Below are 6,960 nucleotides of genomic sequence, written 5' to 3' on the forward strand. Positions count from 1 at the left end.
GTGATTTATAGATTGTTTGGGCCAGACTTCAGAGCTCTGGGGCCTTCCTTCAACATGCCAGGGACATTTTCAAAACACAAGGGGCCATTGATAGATTGCAAATCACTTTTCACTCTTACTTGGTAGTCATTCTGCAAACTTGGTTCTGCTTCTACTTGTGTCATCTGGGTAAGGTTGCAGTTAAGGAAAATTTACTCTCTAAAGATGTTAATAGTTTGTAGGGCCCCCTAACATAGGCAGTTTTCTGTGGTCCGAAGGTTTATTTCTGGAACACTAAAAGCCTTTCTAGTTCAACTCTAAGGAGTGCTGTGTGATTCTTGTTTATCTTATTCTTGAGAATTTATTTGAAATTCAAAGGGGGAAAATTACTACAATCTTATTTGCATGAAAAAGAAAAGGCCAGTGTTTTAATTACAGCAAGGGACAGAGTTTAAGAAAAGCTGAAAATAATCATAGATCGAGGAATATATTTTTAAGTATTTACTACGAGTATATCACTTGTTTGAGCAATGGGTGGCAAAGAATGGGTAGGGCTACATTTTTTATGCACCTCCATAAATGTCTAAGATTTAATCTTCAAAAGAAATTTTATTTAATACTAGTTAATCTTCCCTTTTTTTTGAATCAGTCACATATAACTGTTCATCAAAGCTTTGGTTAGCATGCAGTAACTGGTGTTAACTTCAATGTCATAATTTCAGACAAAAACAGAAAATATTGCCATTATAGGTAGCCTAATTATAGATGAATATATAATTTCTTTTAGGCTTTTTGAGATGTTGAAAGTAGTTTTTTCTTCCTTGATTGGCTGGGGCCTGGGATATCCAATAAGTCGCTTACAGTTTAGTTTTGGAGATAAATATTATAAATAACAGAAAAAAAACCAGGTCACCCTGTTAAGTGCCCAGTCGAGTGGTACAGATCCTAAATATTATAGCATTTTATTGCATAGAGAGGTCCCTGAGCTGAGCTATTATAGTCCAGACAGCTAGGACTAAGAAGAGGATTCTGAGCTGGGAAGCCGTGGGTGTTCAGTGGCAGGAATGTTGGCTGTACGTTGTGGATACTGTACAGTGAGGAGACAGTCTGTCAGAAAGATGTGTACACAGAGAGTAGTTATAGATGAGATGGAAAAAGTATGTGAGGGTCAGATCCAAGATCCTGAGTTCTTTGAATTTGGACTTCATAAAGAGACGGCAGTGAAAATGGCAAGGGTCATTGAAGAGATTCTGTAATGGAGAAAGCCAAGGACCTGGTGACTAAACGTGAGGATTGAGAGGGAAGAAGAGTCAAAGGTTTTGAGCTAGGACAAGAATGTTATTATAGAAAAGTCAGAAAGGAGAGCTTGAACGAAAGTGATGCCAGAGATCCCTGATGCTTTTTCTAAAACTTCCCAATTTCTCTTGTGTGGCTCCTAACTGGACAGTGCTTTCTCTGCAGTCCTCTTGCTTTAATTGTTGAGCCTGGCAGGATGAAATGGAGTGTGGAAGGGCATTTAGAGGTCATGCGGTCACCTGGCCTAATTTCTTCATTCTGCAGATAAGGAAATCTTACGTCACACAACCAGGCTGGCCTCTTGGCACTATTTTCAGAAATTCTTGTAGTAAAGGTTACTGTGTATCCATCCTGTTGGCAAAGTGACCCATGTTTCCCTACCATAATTCAATGTTATTGACTTGATTCCTGAAATCGTTTTTCACCTTCAAAAATTATATACATTAATAGTTAAAATACTTCCTTCTGAGGGGTCTGATTTTTCCCGTTTAGCCATGCATGCAGTCACAAACCTCGAAATATAGTACGTTGTGGGCATGAATGCCAGACTTGGCCCGGGCGTAATGGGTCTGCTCTGTTGAAAAAGAGCCTGATCTGTTTGAGGGGAGAGGGAATGGTTAACATTAATTTAAGGCTGGAGTGATGATTCTTACTGGGAGTCCTTTCCATTGTTTTGAAAATGAAGAACGGGGATGTGTGGTAGAGGAATTGCCTCTCTTTTTTTGCCCCCCTTAATCCCATTCCCATGACTTCTTATGCATGGAACCCTGAATTCGAGTGTGACTCCTACCCTGCTCCAGGAGAATGAGCTCAGCCAGTCCCTGAAAAGTGAACTTTGTTGTTTTAAGATGTCTCACCCTACACCTTAGCGGGAACCTGGGGACAGGGACTTCTCTTCGCCTTCCCAAGGCTCCTTCTTCATCTTACCCCCATGGCTGTCTCCTTTTCCAGGTTCCCTTCGCCTGCGTCCTGCTCTTCCTCTCTCTGGGTTAGGTTCCCACGGGCCCTCCCTTCCATGCGGCATTCTGCCCGCAGCTTGTCTAGGGTCCACTGCCCCCTAGAGCGCCAGGGGCGGAGCTGAGTAACAGAAGCCCCGCCCAGCGGGGGGCCGGCGGCCCAGACGGCGCCGGTGATTGGCGGGGGCCGCCTGCGGAAGGGAGCGGGGCCCCGAGGTCCGCCCGGGAGGGGAGCGCGGCGGGCGCCACTGGGGGCAGGAGGCGGGGCGCGGAGCCGGGTGGCGTGTGGCGCAGCTGTGGCGCTACTTCCCGCTCGCCACGCGCCGGGCTCGGGTCCCCGAAGGTAAGTGTGAGGAGGGGTCCTGGCGGCGCGCGGGCGAGTTGGAGGGACCCTGCGGGCACGCCCGATGCAGGTGTGGGTGGCTGGACCAACCGCGGTGCCGCTTACGCGCCGAGGAGGAGCGCGCGGGTCCCGGGCGGCGGGCGGCTCCTGGTGTGAACTCCGGGTGGGAGGGAGACACCAGCTCTGGCTTTGCGGCACTCGTTCACGGCGTTAGTTCCCGACAGAAAACATTTGCGCTGCTCCACACACCCTCTCCCCAAATGTGGAGAGACCTCAGGGACTGCAGAGATTTTATATTCTTTAAAATATAGTTCTAGTCTGTGGTTCAGGACTGGAGAAGAAACTCGGTAGTGAACTTGTGGTGCGGCTTTATTTTGACTCACTGGTATTTGGTTTGCGGAAAGAGTGTTATTTAACAAGGACACCAGGGTTTACATAGGAGGTGTATCGTGAAGATAAAGCGGGCAGGCTTTGAAGCTGGAGTGCCTGGGTTTGAATCTGTTTTATTAATTGTGGAAACGTGAGTAATTTGCTTAATCTCTCTATGCCTTTGTTTCTGCATATGAAAAATGGGAATGATAATAGTTTCACCCTTATAGGATTGTTACGAAAGTTAAATGAGTTAATACTTAGTGCCTGAGGCGTAGTCCACAATAACGTAATAACGTTGGCTGGCTTCTTCTTCTCTTCTTTCTTCTTTCTTCTTTCTTCTTTCTTCTTTCTTCTTTCTTCTTCTTCTCCTCCTCCTCCTCCTCCTTTTTTTCTTTCTCTTCCTCCTCTTCCTCCTCTTCCTCTTCTTCCTCTTCTTCCTCCTCCTCCTCCTTCTTCCTCTTCCTCTTCCTCTTTCTTTTTTGCTACTTTCTTTTATACATTCAGATGGGCATTAATCTTCAAAGTCGTCACCACCAATTTCTACAGAAATGTTGCCAGAAATGCTTGGGGATTCATTTGGAACAGTTTTCAAAGACTGAGTCGCACAAGAAAAAATCTGGTGACTTTTGTCTCATACTGAAGATGGGATCATCTCCCTTGTTCCAAATTGTATCCAATGATACAGAAATCTCAGAATCTTGCAGACTGTTCTAAAAGAGGGATGAAAAAAAGGCAGCCCCTTTAGAGTATAGCCTCATTTTAAGCACCAAGCTCTGGTAGGTTTGTTTAAAAGAAGTTCATATTACTTTATACATAACTTATAAATTGTGCTATTTTGGGTGGGTGCCTATTTTTACTATTATTACAAAATGAGGTAAACCAGAGTACCCAAATACATAAATTAACTAAGCATCATAGAAACCATAGCTTGCTACTTAGAATTATGGAATTGAAAGGAATCGGAAAAATCAGACAGGTTGCCCTTTACAGATAAGAATGAGGCCCAAAGACTCAGAACCAATAAATGTCAGAGCTTCAACTCTGCTGAGCAACAAATTATAAAACCAAAGGATGATACTACTTCTGGTTTTGATAACAGTACTATTTTTATTTTTGACAGTTTTATGGTGCTGTGCATGGTTTTTTTTTTTTTTTTTCTCAGCAACATCCTGCTTGGTAGCTTAATTGCATGATTCATAATCATTCTTCAGCATCTTTGATTTAAATCACAAGTCTCAGTTTCTACACCAATGATTGCTTTGAGAACAAGATGATTGTCTTCTTAAGCTTTGTACAAACATGTTCTAAAGTGCTTTGGTTTTGTTGTTTTAAAATACAGTCCTTTTCTCCCATGCAGGGAGTGTAAACAGCCAGTATAAACAAATTGACCTAGTAGGCAGTTTGTTATCACTGTGTTATTGGTGAAGTTTTCTTGATTGGGTAGGATAGAGTCAGGAAGTAGAACACCAAATGCTAGCCCAAGGAAATAGGACTGGGTCACCAGAAGAGATGTGTTGCAATTACCGCCAACTTCAAAAAGATCACGGAATGAAATTATTTGGAGATACCAAGGAATTATTTTGTTAGTTGCTGACTCTTCCCTGGCTCCTTGCCTAGTTCACTCCCTCACCTCTAGGTATTTGTTCAGTCAGACCTGCCTATTTAAAAATCCATACAAGCCCACTCTTCTATAATATGTTAATCTGTTGATTTAGTCATTTATTACATATTGTCTGCCACTCAAGGGTAAGCTCCTTGAGGCCAGGAGTGCTTGTAAATTGTGCTGACTGCTGTATCCCAGTGCCTGGAAAAAAATGCCTGCCTCCAGAAGGTGTTAAATGTGTCAGTCTGATCCACACATTTCCAGTTAGGGCTAGTGATTATTTAAGCCAATTCACTGTTATTTTGCCCTGCAAAATTTGAGGCAGTGTTAATTCTTCCTTATATCTTGCTGTCCACATGAAATGCTGACTTATTTCTTTTCACGTGTTTTTGCAAACATGCCATTCCTATCGCTGCCAAGCCCCTATTTCTTCAAGCCCTCTTCCATTTCATTTCGTTCTGTACACCTCCAGACCCTCAGATTCCCTTTTCAGATGCCTCCACATCCTCGTCTGCAGAATGAAACCCAGAGCGAGAAGCTTGGCGTTCAGATTTCTCTCCAACTTGATCTCAAATCCACTTTTCTCTTTCTGTTTTTATTAATGAGTGAGTTTTTTTTCCCCGCAGGTGGGCAAGAATTCAGACAAAATGGACAAATGACTATTCCCTGTGTGTACCCAGGACTGTACGGCCTTTTCTGTTCTGTGTGCCCAGCCTTCAGAACCTCCTTCACATGCTGCCACCATCGCACATACCTAGATACGTTCAGTTGGAAGCGGTTTTTCCTTCCCCCGAATTTCAGTGACTTTTCAAAGCTTTCTTAGAGAATTTATCACAGTCAACTTTGAATTGTGCTTCTTTGGGCATTTGTCTTTTTTGCTACATATAAACTCCTGGAGGACAAGAAGCACACACACACACACCAATTCCAGTTACTTTTTAAAGGGAAAATAAGACACACCCCCACTTATCTGATTTTTAAATACAAATGAACTTAAAGTTCTATTTAATAGGCTTTTAAATCATTAAATACTGCACTTCTACAGTCATTTCTACAATATGGACAATTAAGGAAGAGAGTAGGGGGAAATTAAGTACTAAATAAAAAGATTCTGGACGTGGTTCCATAGTGTAGCGGTTAGCACATCTGCTTTACATGCAGAAGATCCTGGGTTCGCGCCCCAGTGGAGCCATGGTCCCTGGTCTATGGCCATGCCACCCTGAACAAGCCTGATGTCTGATCTCGGAAGCTAAACAGGGTCGAGCCTGGTTAGTACTTAGATGGGAGACCACCTAGGAAGACCAGGTGCTGTAGGCATTAAAAAAAAAAAGTTCAAATGAATATATTGGGATCTGGATTCACCAAAGGGAGTAGGTATAGGGTGAAAAACATCCCAAACACCCATATAGATGGACAGGCAGAAGTTAAAAAATAAGCACAATAAACTCACACGGGAAAGCAATAGGACAACACCGACTTCATGGAGCAACATCTGCAGCTTTGGATTTTCTTGGGATATTATTCCTAAGCTTTATTTTGTTTTCGCATCTCGGCACAAGTAATCCTGTCTCCCTGCTTTGTTTTCTGAGCTGGATAGGACTGAATGTTCTTTTCTTTCTGGGCTGCAGAAAGTAGTTTACCTTCTTTCCCTTTTTTGTTAAAATAATAAGACGTTCATACTTCTTCATTTATTTTTGTGGATATATGGAGAAAACACGTCAGAAACTTTTAGTCCTTCAGAGAAAGGAGAGAGATATAAAATACTTGAATTTATCCACTGTTGAAGCTTCCAGTTTTATTAAGTTCGATACCAACATTTGGTTGGATATATTTTGCTTCATTTTTCATTACAGACATATACTTGCTCACATTCCAGTTGAGTGAATGTTTTTATTTTACTCGTGATCTTTTTCCTAATAGGTTAAAACTTGTTTCCAGAACTTGGTAGACATTTCTGCAGTTTAATTTTTATTTTTTCCTATTGCTTCCCACATCTCAGGTGGGGTTTTCCCACTTGAGGGCATGCATTAGCCTGATGTATTTTCTTCGTACTTGATTTTGAGTACCTACAGGGATAGTAAGTACTAAATTTATTTTACCTTTCCTGGGATGAAGCTGCAGTTTTTATTGATAGGAAAAAGTTGGTAGGGAAAATATATATAAAAGTCCTGATTTTTGAAATGCTAGAACTTCAAGGTAAAATTCCGCATATTATTTTTACTAATAACATATTGTAAGGTCAGGATTTGGAACTAATATAAAGTTTTATTGTCAGAAGAGGGCTCTTGAAAGCAAATATTTGCTTTAGAGTAAAGTTCCCTTTATCACACTGTGTAAGCATCTGTGTTTACCCTGAGTTCTCCTTGTTTTTTTAAAAAAGCCTTTAGTTAAGGGTGTTACTACATAAGATC

At 41.9% G+C, this 6,960-nt stretch overlaps 1 protein-coding gene and 1 pseudogene across 3 annotated transcripts in view; both read left to right on the forward strand.

The window, feature by feature from the left end:
* The window catches only part of SGK3 (serum/glucocorticoid regulated kinase family member 3), a 94,629-nt gene that overhangs the window by 32,909 nt on the left and 54,760 nt on the right, over positions 1-6,960 (forward strand). For 2 of the 3 annotated variants that reach the window (XM_011364604.2, XM_011364608.2), the window contains exon 1: positions 2,450-2,574. The exons of the other annotated variant lie outside the window; for it this stretch is intronic. The gene's annotated coding sequence lies outside the window, so the exon portion shown is untranslated. Of the gene's footprint in view, positions 1-2,449; positions 2,575-6,960 lie in introns of those variants that run through there. 3 annotated transcript variants of the gene reach the window in all.
* Positions 5,751-5,866, forward strand: LOC111742714 (annotated as a pseudogene).

This window comes from Pteropus vampyrus, unplaced genomic scaffold (genome assembly GCF_000151845.1).
Source record: "Pteropus vampyrus isolate Shadow unplaced genomic scaffold, Pvam_2.0 Scaffold99, whole genome shotgun sequence".
NCBI classification, from domain to species: Eukaryota; Metazoa; Chordata; class Mammalia; order Chiroptera; family Pteropodidae; genus Pteropus; species Pteropus vampyrus.